This window comes from Salvelinus namaycush, chromosome 33 (genome assembly GCF_016432855.1).
Source record: "Salvelinus namaycush isolate Seneca chromosome 33, SaNama_1.0, whole genome shotgun sequence".
In the NCBI taxonomy this organism is placed as follows: Eukaryota; Metazoa; Chordata; class Actinopteri; order Salmoniformes; family Salmonidae; genus Salvelinus; species Salvelinus namaycush.
This window is the reverse complement of record NC_052339.1, coordinates 12,443,088-12,465,688: the sequence shown is the minus strand read 5'-3', so window position 1 is coordinate 12,465,688 and position 22,601 is coordinate 12,443,088. Positions and strand designations below refer to the sequence as shown.

Sequence of the window (22,601 nt, the reverse complement as noted above, 5' to 3'; positions counted from 1 at the left end):
AACTGTCGTCAACCCCTCAGTCAGTCCACTCAGCAATATGTATTATAGTAGTACTAGATGTCAGTAATTCTCCCAAGAACCTCTTGCAAAGTCATTTTAAAAAGCATACAATGTCCATTAAAAAGAGGGTAACCAATAAGGGATATAGACTGAACATGACCCTAAAAGGAAACACATCACAAACCCATCCATACATGACAAATGTATCTGATAAGAAGAGGCTATTCCAGGCCTTCTTATCTGATAAGAAGAGGCTATTGTTAGTAATATCATATGGGCGTATCTTAAACTCATGACGTCATATGAAATTTCCTGTGGGGGCGGAGCTTAGCTTCAGCGGAGAGTACTGCGGACTAATTTTGAAAATAAAATAAATTCACGCGGCCAGGGGAATATGCTAAATATATATATATATATATTACATACGCCAACACTTTTTTACAACTAAATAGTAAACTTTACATTTTTCCCTTTCTCAATGAAGTAACTGAATAAGGAGTGACCCGCGGGGGAGTGATTTGACCGTGACTTTTCGCGGAGGAGAAAGCTGTTACCAACAAAGCAATTGCTGCTGTGTCTACGGTGTTTAGCGGATCACAACGGGGATTTTTAAGAGCATACATTTACGTATGTTGCCTCGGAAATAAGTCACGCCGATAAGGTAAATATTTATATTTTGATAATTGTATGAATCCTGTTTTTCATCCGTTCTTGATTACTCTCCAATAAGTCTATGAATTTTCCACATGAGTGAAGGACTTTTATGATGGATATTTTAAGGACAGTTCGACATTTACTGGGGGGGGTGGTGGTGTCAAAAAAAACACCCCTGTCAAGAGGTCTTCATGGATCCGGATACCCGGGATAACCGGATACCCGGGACATGAGCGGGTCCGGGTCCAGAATTATAAATATTGTCACAGGTCTGGATCGGATCTGATATTATTGTCATGGGTCTTGGGTATATATAATTTTAACTGACTTGTCCGAAAGGACCCATACACATTGGAACTTGACTGCCGCAGTAGAGAGGGAGTAGTGATCGATGGCTCTTTTTGAAAGTATCTTTTTGGTGAACGTCTTCACCGCATTTCCTTTGGCTCCCAGATTTGCATACTCCTACTACTGCTTTTTAGGCTCAAAAGTTTTTTCTGCAGATAAATTACAAAATAATTTCCTAAAGAGGGTGAATCCTCACTGCAGAAACAATAAACAGCGGGGAGAGCTTGTCAATCTGTCCCACAGTGATATTTGCAGTGCGTAAAAGTAATTTGCATGCCATCTAATCATTTGGCCAGGTAAAAATGTACATTGGAGATTTACATTTTATTCATGGTTCTATGTAGATTTTTAAGAATTTTGAACAAAGAGCTGTTTGGGATCCAAATGAACCAGGTCTTCTACGCGAACAAAGCCAAATGTTTCGGATCACCTAAAAGACTCAGAAGGCCCATTGCTAAGAGAGAGAGAGAGAAAGAAATTGTACCATTTATGCTACTGCTCTTGCTTTTCAGGAAAGTGGCGCATGTACAGTTGAAGTCGGAAGTTTACATACACCTTAGCTAAATACATTTACACTCAGTTTTTCATAATTCCTGACATTTAATCTGAGTAAAAATTCCCTGTTTTAGGTCAGTTAGGATCACCACTTTATTTTAAGAATGTGAAATGTCAGAATAATAGTAGAGAAAATTATTTATTTCAGCTTTTATTTCTTTCATCACATTCCCAGTGGGTCAGAAGTTTACATACACTCAATTAATATTTGGTACCATTGCCTTTAAATTGTTTAAGTTGTGTTAAAGATTTCGGCTAGCCTTCCACAAGCCTCCCACAATAAGTTGGGTGAATTTTGGCCCATGCCTCCTGACAGAGCTGGTGTAACTGAGTCAGGTTTGTAGGCTTCCTTGCTTGCACAAGCTTTTCCATTTCTGCCCATAAATTCTCTATAGGATTGAGGTCAGGGCTTTGTGATGGCCACTCCAATACCTTAACTTTGTTGTCCTTAAGCGATTTTGCCACAACTTTGGAAGTATGCTTGGGGTCATTGTCCATTTGGAAGACTAATTTGCAACCAAGCTTTAACTTCCTGATTGATGTCTTGATGTTGCTTCAATATATCCACATAATTTTCCTCCTCATGATGCCATCTAGTTTGTGAAGTGCACCAGTCCTTCCTGCAGCACAGCACCCCCACAACATGTTGCTACCACCCCCGTGCTTCACGGTTGGGATGTTGTTCTTCGGCATGCAAGCCTCCCCTTTTTTCCTCCAAACATAACGATGGTCATTATGGCCAAACAGTTCTATTTTTGTTTCATCAGACCAGAGGACATTTCTCCAAAAAGTACAATCTTTGTCCCCATGTGCAGTTGCAAACCGTAGTCTGGCTTTTTTATGGCAGTTTTGGAGCAGTGGCTTTTTACTTGTTGAGTGGCCTTTCAGGTTATGTCAATATAGGACTCGTTTTACTGTGGATATAGATACTTCTGTACCTGTTTCCTCCAGCATCTTCACAAGGTCCTTTACTGTTGTTCTGGGATTGATTTGCACTTTTCGCACCAAAGTACGTTCATCTCTAGGAGACACGACGCGTCTCCTTCCTAAGCGGTATGACGGCTGCGTGGTCCCATGGTGCTTATACTTGCGTACTATTGTTTGTACAGATGAACGTGGTACCTTCAGGCGTTTGGAAATTGCTCCCAAGGATGAACCAGACTTGTGGAGGTCTACAATCTCTTTTCTTTTTTCTGAGGTCTTGGCCAATTTCTTTTGATTTTCCCATGATGTCAAGCAAAGAGGCACTGAGTTTGAAGGTAGGTATTGAAATACATCCACAGGTACACCTCCAATTGACTCAAATGATGTCAATTAGCCTATCAGAAGCTTCTAAAGCCATGACATAATTTTCTGGAATTTTTCAAGCTTTTTAAAGGCACAGTCAATTTGTGTATGTAAACTTCTGACCCACTGGAATTGTGATACAGTGAAATAATCTGTCTGTAAACAATTGTTGGAAAAATGACTTGTGTCATGCACAAAGTAGATGTTCTAACCGACTTGCCAAAACTATAGTTTGTTAACAAGAAATTTGTGGAGTGGTTAAAAAACAAGTTTTAATGACTCCAACCTAAGTGTATGTAAACTTCCGACTTCAACTGTAGCTTGTTGTTGGCCAATCATAAGTCATCAAAGTGGAAGTAGGCTACAGCCGTGTGTGGCAAAAGATAGGAGATATCTAATCAAAGGAAGATGGAATTAAAATGATTGAATTAAAAGTTAAAGGAGGAGGATAGGTTACAACGAACAAGAGCGAACAGGTAGGCTTCTACTTAATATTCTGAATGGAGTTGTTGTTTGTAAATGTGTAGCACGAGAAAGCACATGAGGCCTCAATTAGCCTAGGTAGCTTAACTGGCTTCTCTCAGTTTGATGCAGTCAAGACAGGTACTACGTAATCATATTGGATGATAAATAACCTAACTATGGCAGCTATTATTCTACTATAGTGCGAGCCGGCTTGGTTGTTTGCTGTCTCTCCCTCCCTTCTCCATGTCACTTACTCACAGTAGTAGCTGAAAACACAATATTTTTGGTTATGGGAAATATATTTCACAGCGGTTTAGATGGTACAATGATTCTCTACACCAGTGGTTCCCAAACTTTTTATAGTCCCATACCCCTTCAAACATTCAACCTCCAGCTGCATACCTCCTCCAGCACCAGGGTCAGCGTACTCTCAAATGTTGTTTTTTGCCATCATTGTAAGCCTGCCACACACACACACTATACAATACATTTATTAAACATAAGAATGAGTGTGAGTTTTTGTCACAACCCGGCTCGTGGAAAGTGACAAAGAGCTCTTATAGGACCAGGGCACAAATAATAATATAATAATCAATATTTTTGCTCTTTATTTAACCATCTTATATATAAAACTTTATTTGTTCATTGAAAATTGTGAATATCTCACCACAGGTTAATGAGAAGGGTGGCTTGAAAGGATGCACATAACTCTGCAATGTTGGGTTGTATTGGAGAGTCTCAGTCATAAATAATTTTCCACACACAGTCTGTACCTGTATTTAGTTTTCATGATAGTGAGGGCCGAGAATCCACTCTCACATAGGTAAGTGGTTGCAAAGGGCATCAGTGTCTTAACAGCACAATTTGCCAAGGCATGATACTCTGAGCGCAGCCCAATCCAGAAATCTGGCAGTGGCTTCTGATTAAATTATATTTTCTCAGAACCGCTTGTTGCATCTTCGATGAGGCTCTCATGTTCAGATATCAGTAAGTGGACTGGAGGCAGGGCATGAAAGGGATAACGAATCCAGTTGTTTGTGTCATCCGTTTTAGGAAAGTACCTGTGTAATTGCTTCGCTATATCACATTTGACATTGTCCGTAAGCTTGAGTTCATTTGCACACAAAAAATCTAACCCGTGTGTTGTCCTTGTTAATGCAGACATAGAAGAGCTCCAACTTCTTAATCATAGCCTCAATTTTGTCCCGCACATTGAATATAGTTGCAGAGCGTCCCTGTAATCCTAGATTCAGATTCAGGCGAGAAAAAACATCACCCAGATAGGCCAGTCGTGTGAGAAACTCGTCATCATGCAAGCGGTCAGACAAGTGAAAAACTTTAAGCTCGTCTCTCAATTTAAAAAATGTGTCAATACTTTGCCCCTTGATAACCAGCGCATTTCTGTATGTTGTAAAAGCGTTACATGGTCGCTGCCCATATCATTGCATAGTGCAGAAAATACACAAGAGTTCAGGGGCCTTGCTTTAACAAAGTTAACCATTTTCACTGTAGTGTCCAAAACGTCTTTCAAGCTGTTGGCAGCAAGAGCCTCTCGGTGGATGCTGCAGTGTACCCAAGTGGCGTCGGGAGCAACTGCTTGCATGCGCGTTACCACTCCACTATGTCTTCCTTCATGGCTTTTGCACCATCAGTACAGATACCAACACATCTTGACCACCAAAGTCCATTTGATGTCACAAAGCTGACCAGTACTTTAAAAATATCCTCTCCTGTTGTCCTTGTTTCCAGTGGTTTGCAGAAGAGGATGTCTTCCTTAATTGACCCCCCCATAAACGTAACAGACATGTACTAGGAGCTGTGCCAGGCCTGCCACATCTGTTGACTCATCCAGCTGTAATGCATAGAATTCACTGGCTTGTATGCAAAGCAGTAATTGTTTCAAAACATCTCCTGCCATGTCACTGATGCGTCGTGAAACAGTGTTGTTTGATGAAGGCATTGTCTGTATAGTTTTTTTCAGTCAGTAAAAACAAATACATATTCACACAGCACAAAGATTTTTTAAAGTGACCGGGATTGCACTATAAAGCCGGGGACTTATTTCCATTGTGGTCCCTATTTTTCTTTTTTTTCTTTACATAAATACACAAAACAATAATACAGATACAGACACATTATGGAGATACAGACAAAAAAAGGTTATTCTGTTCACACATTAGCCAGCTTTTGACATTCTTTTTAAAAGTGGTTATGTTTGGCTTTGAGTTGATGTGGTAGTTTGTTCCACTCAACAGCGCCGGGATATAAAAATGTGTTCTTACCAGATAGATTCTTATATTTAAAACAGAGAATATTAGAGGCTCTGGCTCTGGTGTTATGCTGTTGGACATCTTTAACAAATTAAAAATAGTTGGATAGGTACCTAGGGGCTGAGTCCATGATAATTCTGTGGACCAAACCAAGTTGAATTAATGCTATCCTTTTTTCCCACAGATAGCCAGCCTAGCTGCTTAAAACGCTCAACCTCCAGATGAGTATGAGGGGAAAGTTTACGTACAATTCTTACAAGCTGTCACGCCCTGAACATAGAGAACCTTTTGATTCTCTATTTTGGTTAGGTCGGGGTGTGACTAGGGTGGGTAATCTAGGTTGTTTTATTTCTATGTTGGCCTGGTATGGTTCCCAATCAGAGGCAGCTGTTTAGCGTTGTCTCTGATTGGGGATCATATTTAGGCAGCCATTTCCCCAATGTGTTTTGTGGGATCTTGTTTATGTGTAGTTGCCTGTGAGCACTCCATAGCGTCACGTATCGTTTGCGGTTTATTGTTTTGTGCGTTTCACGTCAATAAATATGTGGAACCCATATCACGCTGGGCCTTGGTCCGAATGTTATTTCGACGATCGTGACACAAGCTTGTTTTGGCTGGTCTGTAGCTTATTCTTTAGAAGTTTGGGTCTGCTGATGAACCATGATGTGCCGCATAATCAAAGTGACACTGGACTAGCACACCTGCCAGAGTCTTTAGGGTGTCTTTAGCTATTGGCGACAGATTTTCATGTTAATATTCTAAAATCTGCATAAAAACAATAAGTGCACTTTCTCATCAGAGTTGTGTTTCCATCTAATTGACTTGTTGCGGATAGAAGTCTGTGCATAAATAAATAGCGCACATAAAAATACAAAAATAACTCAATTCAATTGGTTTTGTCACGACTTCCACCGAAGTCGGTCTCTCTCCTTGTTCGGGCGACGTTCGGCGGTCGACGTCACCGGCCTTCTAGCCACTGCCGATCCACTTTTCATTTTCCATTTGTTTTGTCTGTGTCTTACACACCTGGCTTCACTTACCTAATTACTTGTTTATTATTTAACCCTCTGTTCCCCATGTTTGTTTTGTGAGTGATTGTTTATTGTAATTCGGTCCGTGTTTGTGGGCTATCATTGTTGCCTTGTATATTTGTCTTTTTTGAGTAAAGTACTTTGATTACTCATATCTGCTGTCCTGCGCCTGACTCCCTACACCAGCCACACATAGGACCATTACAGGTTTCCATCGCATTTTCAAGTCTAGGGCTACTAATTGTTTTGTCATTAAAAATGTTGCGTCGGTATAGCGAATGTGCCCGCTCTGGTATTGGCACGTGCCCTCTAGCCAACAGCTCACAGATACAGTAAGGGTAAACGCCTACATGAGATTATTATGGACAAAAGTGCGAGATTATTTTTACTTGTCAAATGGCAGCCAAGCATCGATCCTCGTGTCACCAGAATAAGACCCTCGATATTTATTGAAAGGAACATGCACTTTCACCACCCTGTGAAGTTCATCATAACACAACATATCATCGTGTGACTCCATGTTTACTTCGATATGATGGTTATTATATCAATATTTGCGCATTAAAGCGCTTCCACCACTATTTCTCGCATAAATCATTTTACAGACACAAAAAGAGCCCACCTTGTTCAGCGTATTTAGTTTTGTCTACATTTGGGTGGGGGGGGGGGGGGGTGGGGGGGGGTCAGATTTGTACTTTACTCTCATAAAAAGGTTGGATGAAAACCTGGTTAATGTCAAGCCATTTTGAGGATGCTGGAATGATATTTTGGACAAATGTGCGCATGCCTACAGGAGATTTCTGAAGTACCTTAATCAGATTAAAACATTGACTGGTTGTGATTATACACATATAGAAGGTACTACATTTTAAAAGTTAAATGACAAATATTTAGGCGATATTAAAGGTGCGCAAGCCTCTCGGATTGGAGAGGACTCAGAGCGAGCGTTAAGTTTTCCTCAATAACGGGCTGGGAGCATATATGGCCACATTATTACAGGACGACTTGGGAGAATGATGATCCACAACAGACAGCGCATCTCAGTATCTGAAGTAAAAATACAGCCAGACAGGCCTGCTACTCTGCCTTTCTAGAATCAACTGTCGAGAGTAGACACACAACTGATCCAACTGGAATGATACTCACTTGAAAACAATAATGCAATTATGCCTTGCATTGTGGTGTTGTAGGCTAGTCTAGGTAGGATTATTCTATTGTCCCTAAACGAGAGCAATAGTGGGGGCTTTTTGAGCCGCGTGTCTCATATCTTCACTGTTCTTTCATGCACAATGATGCACCTGGCCTCTCTGCGGCCTATCAGCTATTTCTATTTGTTATTGTGGATTCATATAGAAAATGTATGCAGCTTTGAATGCTTTTATGTGTGGTATCATTGTTAGTTAGCCTGTTGCGGATCTGGACAAATGATCCACTGTTAAAATATTTTATCAAGGTTTAAGATAAATGATTAAATAATTCTACCCGGAAAATTAACCATTAGGATAAGAGGTTATGTAGCATGGACAAGGAGTAATTAAAAATGATAACCATTGGTGAAGAAAGGAGTGTATGTGTGTGCCGAAAGAAAGCATAGAGACTCGTTAACCGATGTTTGAACCGACCCAGCTATAACTCTGGGGAGATAAGATAGGACAGGGAGAGCCCCTCCAGGTTTCCGTATCTGGGGGGGACAGGAACTGTCAGCTGAGTGGTAATAAACTGTGGTGATACTTCAGGGGGAAATCCCATATATTAGTGTGTATGTATGTGTGTAGGTTAAGAGAAAAGTATAAAAGGAACGTTTTTGTATATGCACGGGAGAGCTCTCGCAAATACATTTGTATCTGACTAATTGTGAGATGGGAATTCAGTCTGTTTCATTTAAACCAGAACTTTACAACCTCTGGGTTTCAGACCTAAAAAGATCATTGCAATTTATGAACATTAATTACTAAATTAGATAACATCCACCTACCACTATTGTGGTAGGATGGCAGGTAGCCTAGTGGTTAGAGCGTTGTGCCAGTAGCCAACAAGGTGAACAAATCTGTCTGTGCCCTTGAGCAAGGCACCTAACCCTAATTGCTCGCCTACGTCGCTCTGAGTAAGAGTGTCTGCTAAATGACAATACATATAAATGTAAATATAAATGTATTGTCACTATGACTGGTGGATAGAGGGCAGGATAGAGAGTTAGATTGGTAGATTGTGGTATAGTAAAAGTTAGCATGCGGAAAAGCGTAGTGCATAAGGGACCTTGATATAGGGGGAGACACATTCAAGCAGATGAGGAAATTTGGTTAGGATGGAAGAAATTATGCAAAACCTGCAGAAGAGCAAATGTAAACCAGGGAAAAAACACACTGTGCCCAATAAAATAAAAAAACACACAACCCTCCTCAAATTTAAAAAAGAGTTTGACAAATTAAATGTATTTATATAGCCCTTTTTACATCAGCCGATGTCACAAAGTGCTATACAGAAACCCAGCCTAAAGCCCCAAACAGCAAGCAATGCAGGTGTAGAAGACAACCCTCCAGTATTTTGGACACCCCCACCCCAGTAAATGTCAAACCGTCCCTTATCCAGATTTCTAGATTTTCACAGACAGAGACAGTAGGATCTTGGCAGTCTTCGAACTTGGACCAAAATAAATATTTTGAGCGGAAAGGAGAGGGAATATTTGTTCCAGATGGATCTCAATCTATCTTCTTTTTGAGCGTTGATGGAAAGGTTGAATGTTCATAATCGCTAGTACAGATAAATATTGTTTGGGACAAGATATTGTTTTTAAATAGTGTTCCAGACTTCATTTTATTTGACGATTTTGCGTTATTTTTCCTATTCAACAACAAACATGTAATTGTCATGTTTCCTGTAATGTTGATGTTGGATGTTTTTGTAGATGTGTTGCCTAGGTTACCTTGCTTGAGACCCTACAGTGGGCTCAAATCTAGGGCCACAGGTCTATAATAGATTATAAACACTATAATTGGTCACGGTTGAGGGATGAAGAAATCAGCTCCTTGGAATCTTATACAAGTATGTCTGTGTCAAATTGACAATAAGGATGCTATGGACTAAAGACATGCAGCTGCACCTCTCTGATTCAGAGTGGTTGGGTTAAATGCTGAAGACACATTTCAGTTTAAGTCATTCAGTTATACAACTGACTAGGTATCCCCCCTTTCCCTTTCTGTTTATGGTCATCATCACTTTAATGTTTGGTGGTGTTGATCCTTGAAAGAGAGGTTTGTGTGTACAGAATAGATGTGTGGTTTGTGTGTGTGTGGGTGGGGGGAGTAATCGTGTTGATGAGGTGTGTTGGGGTCATGACCTAAAGATAACATCAGGGCTAGGTCCCAAAGAACAACACAGCCTCTCTCTCTCTCTCTCTCTCTCTCGCTCTCTCTCTCCCGCTCTTCCACCTGATAAAGTCAATGTCATTTTATTTGATTGCTCACCAATCCCGTCTGCTCACAAACACTGTAGCGTCTGGCTTGCAGACATCAATAGCCCTTAATAATGTCAATATCCAGGGAGAATAGAGATGTACACAGCAGAAGTCGTCCCCCAGAAGAAGTCATCCATTTATTCTCAGGGAAGATATAATGTGTGTCCGTTTTCAATAACCTTGTAAATACGGGCGTCCGAGTCGAGCTGACTTCTCAGTGTTGCTAGAGTTTAATTAAGGGGATAGAGCTGTGGGAGGGATGGAGGGAGAGTGGAAGGAGCGATGAGGAGAAGGGGGGGTAGGGCTAATTGAGGGAGAAGAGGAGACGGTGTGTGTGTGTGTGTGTGTGTGTGTGTGTGTGTGTGTGTGTGTGTGTGTGTGTGTGTGTGTGTGTGTGTGTGTGTGTGTGTGTGTGTTAGGAGGTAGAAGACGGTAGGTCGGATACGCTATGTTGGGGAGTTACCAGCTGAATGGATGTGACCTCCAACCCCAGATAACAGCTGTTGAAGAGCTGGCTTCTCATCTGATTGACTGGAGACCCCACCCTGCCGTTCTGGGGGATGTGTGTCTGTCTGACACAGACCATATGTGTTCTCCTGTCCCTCTGTGGCGGAAGTGATGAATCGGCTGTTACTCAAACACATTGTTTGTACTGAACGGGGCGATTTGTGTAGAAAACAAGTAGTACAATGACTGCCTGTTACAACCATTATGTTACCCTGACACACAACAAGGAGTAGTATGAGCCCGTAACAAAGAGAGGCCACAGATGATCACAGTGTGGTTATCACGTTTTGTTTGTCAGTAAATCCCTGTCTGCTCTAACTAGCACATCATGGAATTCCCTCAGGACTTTCCTCAACCGTGTGAGAGTGGAAAAATAAGAGCTCATAATTAGACCTCATCCTGATTATCACAAGATTATTCCAGTCTAATTATGAAATCATCTTGTGCTGATGTTATGAATAAAATGTGCTCTATTTCAATGTACAGTGCCAGTCAAAAGTTTGGACACACCTACTCATTCCAGGTTTTTCTTTAATTTTTACTATTTTCTACATTGTAGAATAATAGTGAAGACATCAAAACCTGTGGCGGTCCTCATGAGAGCCAGTTTTACTATTTCATAGTGTTGATATCTTCACTATTATTCTACAGTGAGTGGGTCTTTCCAAACGTTTGACTGGTGCTGTATATGAATGAGATAAAGCAATGTAAACATTATAGTCATTGATTACTGTGTTAAGCACATAGGATTACATATAGTCTTGAATTATAGGATCTCTATGGTCAAGCCTATATCAGATTCAGTTTCAGTCTTTCAAAAGTCTCTGTTGTCGGGGATGGAGTTGTCATTCTTTAAGTTGAAATTGCTTTGGGTTTTGGTTAGACCTGCTCAGTAGTTTATATAGAGGTTTTCCCTCCCACTCCCCTCTCCCCTCAGACTCAGAGGCACTTTGTGATTTCATGGCAACTCCAAGTCCAGGTCTAAAAACAGCATCAAAACCACACACAGGAATGTGCTTTTGACCGGAGCCGATAGGAGTGCCATTTGTTTAGTTTAGGTGACCTCTGCAATGCTACAAGAGGTTGGTGTTGAAAACGGGACAAACTTGGTAAATAGTAGATTGGGATGATCTGAGGAGGCTGACAATGAAGATCGTTTTTTGGGCCCCGAGTGAGGCTTTTATTAGCAACTGTGAAGACAGCCGGCAAACTGTGTTTACAAAAGAAAGTAACGAATTGGTCGTTGCAACAAAGGGACATACACTACCGGTCAAAAGTTTGGACACACCTACTCATTCAAGGGTTTTTCTTTATTTTTACTATGTTCTACATTGTAGAATAATAGTGAAGACATCAAAACTATGAAATTACACATATGGAATCATGGAGTAACCCAAAAAGTGTTAAACAAATTCAAATATACTTTATATTTGAGATTCTTCAAAGTAGCCACCCTTCGCCTTGGTGACAGCTTTGCACACTCTTGACATTTTCTCAACCAGCTTCATAAGCTAATCACCTGGAATGCATTTCAATTAACATGTGTACCTTGTTAAAAATTATTGTGAACCCAATTGTGGTTTGTTACTACTATGATGTCCTATTGTAGCCTATTCAATTGCAGACACTTTGTTACCACATTTCGAGTTTGAATCACTTAACAATTCATAAAGAAAATTGATATCAGTAAAAACACCATAACTATTTTATAGGTTACTTATGTGAACTTTCATTATCCTCCCTCATGAAAATAGAAAATATCTAAAAGATACTTTGTTGATTTTTGGTAATGGAATTTCAAGGCACAAGGCAATGTTTGTTAAACTTACAAAATGCAGATAAAATGATCCAAAACGAAATATAAGTGTTGATGTTTCTGGTAGATGTTTTCTAAGACCCCTTTTCCATCTGTTTAACCAGGAATCAAAGTCTTTGCTTATTCCACATTTTTGCCATGGAAAATGGTTGAACAATTTATATATGCCTTAATTTCTCAAAAAAATATAGACTCTTAGCTTCATTTGACACCCAATTTGACATGCTCCTATAAACTTCCCCTTGGTGCTCATGGGTCCTTTTACATGGAAATTAACTTATTTCCACCACGATCCCTGGAGAAAGTAGTCTAGTAATGACTGCTTACTGTTTTCTGCCTGCAGAGATTTCACCCTGCTGTTGGAGGCAGAAATGGAGGCCCTCTTGTTCAAGTGTTGAGCCTGCAACCTAATGCCAAATTTACCGTGTTAACCGGCCTAAAGGTGTCCACAGCTGACCCTAACAAGCTGATGACTGTAGTATTACAAGTCTGATTAGAACACTACTTTGACTTGGCTGTCAGGAGAAAGCCAAGCAGTAAGTTCTCAACTTAGACCTAATAGAGTGAGTTGAGTTTTCACATGGGCTGCGTTCTGTAGGCCTAACACTTGTGTCATGTTCGCTTCTGTTGAACAGCTTGACTGTTTTGTACTCTGTTCATTTGTTTGCACTCAATGTAGACGTCACAATGCCCTTAGTGAAAGTATCTTTGCCCTCAAAGGCTCACATAACACAAAACTTCTGTTATTACTGGTAATAGACAGCTTTAGTAAATGAGTCCGTAGCTCAACTGGGAGCACGGTAGTGGGCAGTTAGCAGACTTTCCTACAGCAGGCTGAGGGACCTCATTAAAGCCCTGAGCGTCTGTGTTGATCCTACTCCAACACCAAGGCTCTGGGAGCCTGATCAATCACTTCTCACTGTAAATATTGACTTGTTTTAATGGTCGTCTTTTTTGCTGTGATGTTTCTACTAGCTATCCAAGTTATTATCTACTAGCTCTCCAAGTTATTATCTACTAGCTCTCCAAGTTATTATCTACTAGCTCTCCAAGTTATTATCTACTAGCTATCCATGTTGTTTCTACTAGCTATCCATGTTGTTTCTACTAGCTATCCATGTTGTTTCTACTAGCTATCCATGTTGTTTCTACTAGCTATCCAAGTTATTATTTACTAGCTATCCAAGTTATTATCTACTAGCTATCCAAGTTATTATCTACTAGATATCCATGTTGTTTCTACTAGCTATCCATGTTGTTTCTACTAGCTATCCATGTTGTTTCTACTAGCTATCCAAGTTGTTTCTACTAGCTATCCAAGTTATTATTTACTAGCTATCCAAGTTATTATTTACTAGCTATCCATATTGTTTCTACAAGCTATCCATATTGTTTCTACTAGCTCTCCAAGTTATTATCTACTAGCTATCCAAGTTATTATTTACTAGCTATCCATATTGTTTCTACTAGCTATCCAAGTTATTATTTACTAGCTATCCATATTGTTTATACTAGCTCTCCAAGTTATTATTTACTAGCTCTCCAAGTTATTATTTACTAGCTATCCAAGTTATTATTTACTAGCTATCCAAGTTATTATCTACTAGCTATCCAAGTTATTATCTACTAGCTATCCATATTGTTTCTACTAGCTATCCAAGTTATTATTTACTAGCTATCCAAGTTATTATTTACTAGCTATCCATATTGTTTCTACTAGCTATCCATATTGTTTCTACTAGCTCTCCAAGTTATTATCTACTAGCTATCCAAGTTATTATTTACTAGCTATCCATATTGTTTCTACTAGCTATCCATATTGTTTCTACTAGCTATCCAAGTTATTATTTACTAGCTATCCATATTGTTTATACTAGCTCTCCAAGTTATTATTTACTAGCTATCCAAGTTATTATCTACTAGCTATCCAAGTTATTATCTACTAGCTATCCATATTGTTTCTACTAGCTATCCAAGTTATTATTTACTAGCTATCCAAGTTATTATTTACTAGCTATCCATATTGTTTCTACTAGCTATCCATATTGTTTCTACTAGCTCTCCAAGTTATTATTTACTAGCTATCCATATTGTTTCTACTAGCTCTCCAAGTTATGATCTACTAGCTATCCATGTTGTTTCTACTAGCTATCCATATTGTTTCTACTAGCTATCCATGTTGTTTCTACTAGCTATCCAAGTTATTATTTACTAGCTATCCATATTGTTTCTACTAGCTATCCAAGTTATTATCTACTAGCTATCCAAGTTATTATCTACTAGCTATCCAAGTTATTATTTACTAGCTATCCAAGTTATTATTTACTAGCTATCCATGTTGTTTCTACTAGCTATCCATGTTGTTTCTACTAGCTATCCATATTGTTTCTACTAGCTATCCATGTTGTTTCTACTAGCTATCCATGTTGTTTCTACTAGCTACCCACGTTATTATTTACTAGCTATCCATATTGTTTCTACTAGCTATCCAAGTTATTATCTACTAGCTATCCAAGTTATTATCTACTAGCTCTCCAAGTTATTATCTACTAGCTCTCCAAGTTATTATCTACTAGCTCTCCAAGTTATTATCTACTAGCTCTCCATGTTGTTTCTACTAGCTCTCCATGTTGTTTCTACTAGCTCTCCATGTTGTTTCTACTAGCTATCCATGTTGTTTCTACTAGCTATCCATGTTGTTTCTACTAGCTATCCAAGTTGTTTCTACTAGCTATCCAAGTTATTATCTACTAGCTATCCATATTGTTTCTACTAGCTATCCAAGTTATTATTTACTAGCTATCCAAGTTATTATTTACTAGCTATCCATATTGTTTCTACTAGCTATCCATGTTGTTTCTACTAGCTATCCAAGTTGTTTCTACTAGCTATCCAAGTTATTATCTACTAGCTCTCCAAGTTATTATCTACTAGCTCTCCAAGTTATTATCTACTAGCTATCCATGTTGTTTCTACTAGCTATCCATGTTGTTTCTACTAGCTATCCATGTTGTTTCTACTAGCTATCCATGTTGTTTCTACTAGCTATCCAAGTTATTATTTACTAGCTATCCAAGTTATTATCTACTAGCTATCCAAGTTATTATCTACTAGATATCCATGTTGTTTCTACTAGCTATCCATGTTGTTTCTACTAGCTATCCATGTTGTTTCTACTAGCTATCCAAGTTGTTTCTACTAGCTATCCAAGTTATTATTTACTAGCTATCCAAGTTATTATTTACTAGCTATCCATATTGTTTCTACAAGCTATCCATATTGTTTCTACTAGCTCTCCAAGTTATTATTTACTAGCTATCCATATTGTTTCTACTAGCTATCCAAGTTATTTACTAGCTATCCATATTGTTTATACTAGCTCTCCAAGTTATTATTTACTAGCTCTCCAAGTTATTATTTACTAGCTATCCAAGTTATTATCTACTAGCTATCCAAGTTATTATCTACTAGCTATCCATATTGTTTCTACTAGCTATCCAAGTTATTATTTACTAGCTATCCAAGTTATTATTTACTAGCTATCCATATTGTTTCTACTAGCTATCCATATTGTTTCTACTAGCTCCCCAAGTTATTATCTACTAGCTATCCAAGTTATTATTTACTAGCTATCCATATTGTTTCTACTAGCTATCCATATTGTTTCTACTAGCTATCCAAGTTATTATTTACTAGCTATCCATATTGTTTATACTAGCTCTCCAAGTTATTATTTACTAGCTATCCAAGTTATTATCTACTAGCTATCCAAGTTATTATCTACTAGCTATCCATATTGTTTCTACTAGCTATCCAAGTTATTATTTACTAGCTATCCAAGTTATTATTTACTAGCTATCCATATTGTTTCTACTAGCTATCCATATTGTTTCTACTAGCTCTCCAAGTTATTATTTACTAGCTATCCATATTGTTTCTACTAGCTCTCCAAGTTATGATCTACTAGCTATCCATGTTGTTTCTACTAGCTATCCATATTGTTTCTACTAGCTATCCATGTTGTTTCTACTAGCTATCCAAGTTATTATTTACTAGCTATCCATATTGTTTCTACTAGCTATCCAAGTTATTATCTACTAGCTATCCAAGTTATTATCTACTAGCTATCCAAGTTATTATTTACTAGCTATCCAAGTTATTATTTACTAGCTATCCATGTTGTTTCTACTAGCTATCCATGTTGTTTCTACTAGCTATCCATGTTGTTTCTACTAGCTATCCATGTTGTTTCTACTAGCTATCCATGTTGTTTCTACTAGCTACCCACGTTATTATTTACTAGCTATCCATATTGTTTCTACTAGCTATCCAAGTTATTATCTACTAGCTATCCAAGTTATTATCTACTAGCTCTCCAAGTTATTATCCACTAGCTCTCCAAGTTATTATCTACTAGCTCTCCAAGTTATTATCTACTAGCTCTCCATGTTGTTTCTACTAGCTCTCCATGTTGTTTCTACTAGCTCTCCATGTTGTTTCTACTAGCTATCCATGTTGTTTCTACTAGCTATCCATGTTGTTTCTACTAGCTATCCAAGTTGTTTCTACTAGCTATCCAAGTTATTATCTACTAGCTATCCATATTGTTTCTACTAGCTATCCAAGTTATTATTTACTAGCTATCCAAGTTATTATTTACTAGCTATCCATATTGTTTCTACTAGCTATCCATGTTGTTTCTACTAGCTATCCAAGTTGTTTCTACTAGCTATCCAAGTTATTATCTACTAGCTATCCATATTGTTTCTACTAGCTATCCAAGTTATTATTTACTAGCTATCCAAGTTATTATTTACTAGCTATCCATATTGTTTCTACTAGCTATCCATATTGTTTCTACTAGCTATCCAAGTTATTATTTACTAGCTATCCATATTGTTTCTACTAGCTCTCCAAGTTATTATCTACTAGCTATCCAAGTTATTATCTACTAGCTATCCAAGTTATTATTTACTAGCTATCCATATTGTTTCTACTAGCTATCCATATTGTTTCTACTAGCTATCCAAGTTATTATTTACTAGCTATCCATGTTGTTTCTACTAGCTATCCATATTGTTTCTACTAGCTATCCAAGTTATTATTTACTAGCTATCCATGTTGTTTCTACTAGCTATCCATATTGTTTCTACTAGCTATCCAAGTTATTTACTAGCTATCCATGTTGTTTCTACTAGCTATCCATATTGTTTCTACTAGCTATCCAAGTTATTATTTACTAGCTATCCATGTTGTTTCTACTAGCTATCCATATTGTTTCTACTAGCTATCCATATTGTTTCTACTAGCTATCCATGTTGTTTCTACTAGCTATCCATGTTGTTTCTACTAGCTACCCAAGTTATTATTTACTAGCTATCCATATTGTTTCTACTAGCTATCCAAGTTATTATTTACTAGCTATCCATATTGTTTCTACTAGCTCTCCAAGTTATTTTCTACTAGCTATCCAAGTTATTATTTACTAGCTATCCAAGTTATTATTTACTAGCTATCCATATTGTTTCTACTAGCTATCCAAGTTATTATCTACTAGCTATCCAAGTTATTATCTACTAGCTATCCATGTTGTTTCTACTAGATATCCATGTTGTTTCTACTAGCTATCCATGTTGTTTCTACTAGCTATCCAAGTTGTTTCTACTAGCTATCCAAGTTATTATCTACTAGCTATCCATATTGTTTCTACTAGCTATCCAAGTTATTATTTACTAGCTATCCAAGTTATTATTTACTAGCTATCCATATTGTTTCTACTAGCTATCCATATTGTTTCTACTAGCTATCCAAGTTATTATTTACTAGCTATCCATATTGTTTCTACTTGCTCTCCAAGTTATTATCTACTAGCTATCCAAGTTATTATCTACTAGCTATCCAAGTTATTATTTACTAGCTATCCATATTGTTTCTACTAGCTATCCATATTGTTTCTACTAGCTATCCAAGTTATTATTTACTAGCTATCCATGTTGTTTCTACTAGCTATCCATATTGTTTCTACTAGCTATCCAAGTTATTATTTACTAGCTATCCATGTTGTTTCTACTAGCTATCCATATTGTTTCTACTAGCTATCCAAGTTATTATTTACTAGCTATCCATGTTGTTTCTACTAGCTATCCATATTGTTTCTACTAGCTATCCAAGTTATTATTTACTAGCTATCCATGTTGTTTCTACTAGCTATCCATATTGTTTCTACTAGCTATCCAAGTTATTATTTACTAGCTATCCATGTTGTTTCTACTAGCTATCCATATTGTTTCTACTAGCTATCCAAGTTATTATTTACTAGCTATCCATATTGTTTCTACTAGCTATCCAAGTTATTATTTACTAGCTATCCATATTGTTTCTACTAGCTATCCATATTGTTTCTACTAGCTATCCAAGTTATTATTTACTAGCTATCCATGTTGTTTCTACTAGCTATCCATATTGTTTCTACTAGCTATCCAAGTTATTATTTACTAGCTATCCATATTGTTTCTACTAGCCATCCAAGTTATTATTTACTAGCTATCCATATTGTTTCTACTAGCTATCCAAGTTATTATTTACTAGCTATCCATATTGTTTCTACTAGCTCTCCAAGTTATTTTCTACTAGCTATCCAAGTTATTATTTACTAGCTATCCATATTGTTTCTACTAGCTCTCCAAGTTATTTTCTACTAGCTATCCAAGTTATTATTTACTAGCTATCCAAGTTATTATTTACTAGCTATCCATATTGTTTCTACTAGCTCTCCAAGTTATTATCTACTAGCTATCCATATTGTTTTTACTAGCTACCCAAATTATTTACTCTTACTGAGGGGCCTTCTCTTACATTAAGTTTTGCCTCTATTACCCAATAAGGATAAGCAATGTTTGGTTGTGGTATCTCTGAATATGCTTGTTGCGGTATTGCCGTGTTTTCCCAGACCTTAAATGATTTAGGATGGATAGATTTAAAGTAGCAGGTCAGACACAGTCAATCCACATAGACAATCATGTGGCTTTACTGGCTCCCCTGGCCTCCCTTCCTCCGAAGGCTCTCTCTCCTATAACCCTAATACATAGCTGTTAACTCTTATGGTGTTGATTACCATAGGAGTCACCATGAATCAGAGTCATCTCCCCTCCAGTCTCCATGCAGCTTCCACAGAGGCCGTTGGCTGTGTCTGCTACTCAGCCACTACTGAGGCTTTCTCCTCTCCACCCTAAAGCTTTGTGTGTGTGTGTGTGTGTGTGTGTGTGTGTGTGTGTGTGTGTGTGTGTGTGTGTGTGTGTGTGTGTGTGTGTGTGTGGTGTGTGTGTGTATGTATATATATATGTATATATATATATATATATATATATATATATATATATATATATATATATATATATATATATATATATATATATATGTGTGTGTGTTGGAACATATATATATATATACTAGCTTCCCTGGACTGCTACTCTCCTCTCCAGTGTCCACAGAGGCTGGCCTCCCTGCAGTTGTATCTCCACGTTATGCGCCTGCCTTAAAGGGGGATTTGGCCCGTTGCCAGGCAGCACGCCGGCCGGCATCCTGTGTGATTGAGATGAGCTTCCTGTGTTCCAACAAAGGAAGGGCCAACTCAGCAAACCAACGCTTAGGGATACGACTCACTGTACTCCTGCCAGACCTGGGTTCAAATACTATTTGAAATCATTTTTAATATGCTTGACTGAGCTTGCCTGGCTTAATTAACCAATAGAATAGTATTTAATTAATTTCAAGTAGTATTTGAACCCAGGTCTGACTACCACTGCTGCTGCTGCCTGTCTGAACTCCAGCTCAGAGAGCAAGCCCCTAGGCTTATAGTATTCATCTCCCCTATTTTATCTCTCAGTGCAGCTGAACTCATTAATATCATAGCTCAGCTGTTCATCGGGGGAATCTGGGGTCGTGTGCAACAGGAAATATTTTGTATGGAAGTGATTGGTGGCCGTTAGCTAAGATTCATATTAAATGTCTCTCTCTTCCCCCTTGCCTGAATAATGCTCATAGGCCTAGTCTGTGAGACTGTTGATTATTATCTGAGTGTTAACCATGTGGGTGAGTCAGAAGTAGTTTTAACACTGCCCTGCTATTTTCAACACAGTGACAGCCATGTTTCACACTCACACCCTATTTGAGATTATATGATATATGATATCATGGTTGTGGTTTAAACCTGACTCATGAGTAGGGGGGGGGGGGGGGGGACTTAACCTGTCTGGTACCGGGGTTCCGCTAGCGGAACTCCTCCCACATTCCACTGAAAAGGCAGAGCGCGAAATTCAAAAAATATTTTTGAGAAATATTTAACTAAGTCCAATACAGCAAATGAAAGATACACATCTTGTGAATCCAGTCAACATGTCCGATTTTTAAAATGTTTTACAGCGAAAACACCACATATATTTATGTTAGCTCACCACCAAATACAAAAAAGGACAGACATTTTTCACAGCACAGGTAGCATGCACAAAGCCAACCTAACTAACCAAGAACCAACCAAACTAACCAAGAAACAACTTCATCAGATGACAGTCTTATAACATGTTATACAATAAATCTATGTTTTGTTCGAAAAATGTGCATATTTGAGGTATAAATCAGTTTTACATTGCAGCTACCATCACAGCTACCGTCACAAATAGCACCGAAGCAGCCAGAGTAATTACAGACACCAACGTCAAATACCTAAATACTCATCATAAAACATTTCTGAAAAATCGATGGTGTACAGCAAATTAAAGACAAACATCTTGTGAATCCAGCCAATATTTCCGATTTTTTTAAGTGTTTTACAGCGAAAACACAATATAGCATTATATTAGCTTACTACAATAGCCTACCACACTACCGCATTCATTCATCAAGGCACGTTAGCGATAGCAATAGGCACGTTAGCGATAGCGAATAAACCAGCAAAAGATATTAATTTTCACTAACCTTTATAAACCTTCATCAGATGACAGTCCTATAACATCAGGTTATACATACACTTATGCTTTGTTCGAAAATGTGCATATTTAGAGCTGAAATCAGTGGTTATACATTGTGCTAACGTAGCATCTTTTTCCCAGAATGTGCGGATATTTTTATGACACTCAACTATTCTGACCAAATAACTATTCATAAACGTTACTAGAAAATACATGTTGTATAGGAAATGATAGATACACTAGTTCTTAATGCAATCGCCGTGTTAGAATTCTAAAAATAACTTCATTACGACATCCAGCTTAGTTATAGCGAGAGCGTGCCCAAAATCTGGGCGCAAACTACTATTTCACATGTTCGACAGATATATGAAATAGCATCATAAAATGGGTCCTACTTTTGATGATCTTCCATCAGAATGTTGTACAAGGGGTCCTTTGTCCAGAACAATCGTTGTTTGGTTTTAGAATGTCCTCTTCTCCAGTCAATTAGCACGGAAAGCTAGCAAAGTAGCGCGAAGCTCTCCTTCCTGAACAAAGGCACACAACGCAACACGCCTAGTCCCGAATAAATTTCAATAATCTAATAAAACTATATTGAAAAAACATACTTTACGATGATATTGTCACATTTATCAAATAAAATCAAAGCCGGAGATATTAGTCGTCTATAACGACAGCTTTTCAGAAGGCAATACCAGGTCCCTTCTCGCGCTCTCCAGAAAACAGGAAACTGGTGACACGTCATGCCGAGAGCTTTTATTCGACCCCAGATCAAGTTATACACTCCATTTCTTCTCTCACTGCCTGTCGACATCTAGTGGAAGACGTATGAAGTGCATGTATACTAATAAATCTCAAGGACATTTATAGGCAGGCCCTAGAACAGAGCATCGATTTCAGATTTTCCACTTCCTGTCAGGAAGTTTGCTGCAAAATGAGTTCTGTTTTACACACAGATATAATTCAAACGGTTTTAGAAACTAGAGAGTGTTTTCTATCCAATAGTAATAATAATATGCATATTGTACGAGCAAGAATTGAGTACGAGGCCGTTTAAATTGGGCACGATTTTCCCCCAAAGTGAAAACAGCGCCCTCTGTCCTCAACAGGTTTTAAGGAAAGCTTTGACTATGTACAGACTCAGTGAGCATAGCCTTGCTATTGAGAGAGGCCGCCATAGGCAGACCTGACTCTCAAGAGAAGACAGGCTATGTGCACACTGCCCACAAAATGAGGTGGAAACTGAGC

The 22,601-nt window shown here is 38.2% G+C and overlaps 1 protein-coding gene across 2 annotated transcripts in view; it reads left to right on the top strand.

Annotated features, from left to right (window-relative positions):
* Nucleotides 1–352: 352 nt before the first annotated feature.
* Nucleotides 353–22,601, top strand: part of LOC120028104 (integrin beta-1-like) — a 53,708-nt gene continuing 31,459 nt past the window's right edge. For both annotated transcript variants that reach the window (XM_038973278.1, XM_038973277.1), the window contains exon 1: nucleotides 353–661. The gene's annotated coding sequence lies outside the window, so the exon portion shown is untranslated. The remainder of the gene's footprint in view (nucleotides 662–22,601) is intronic.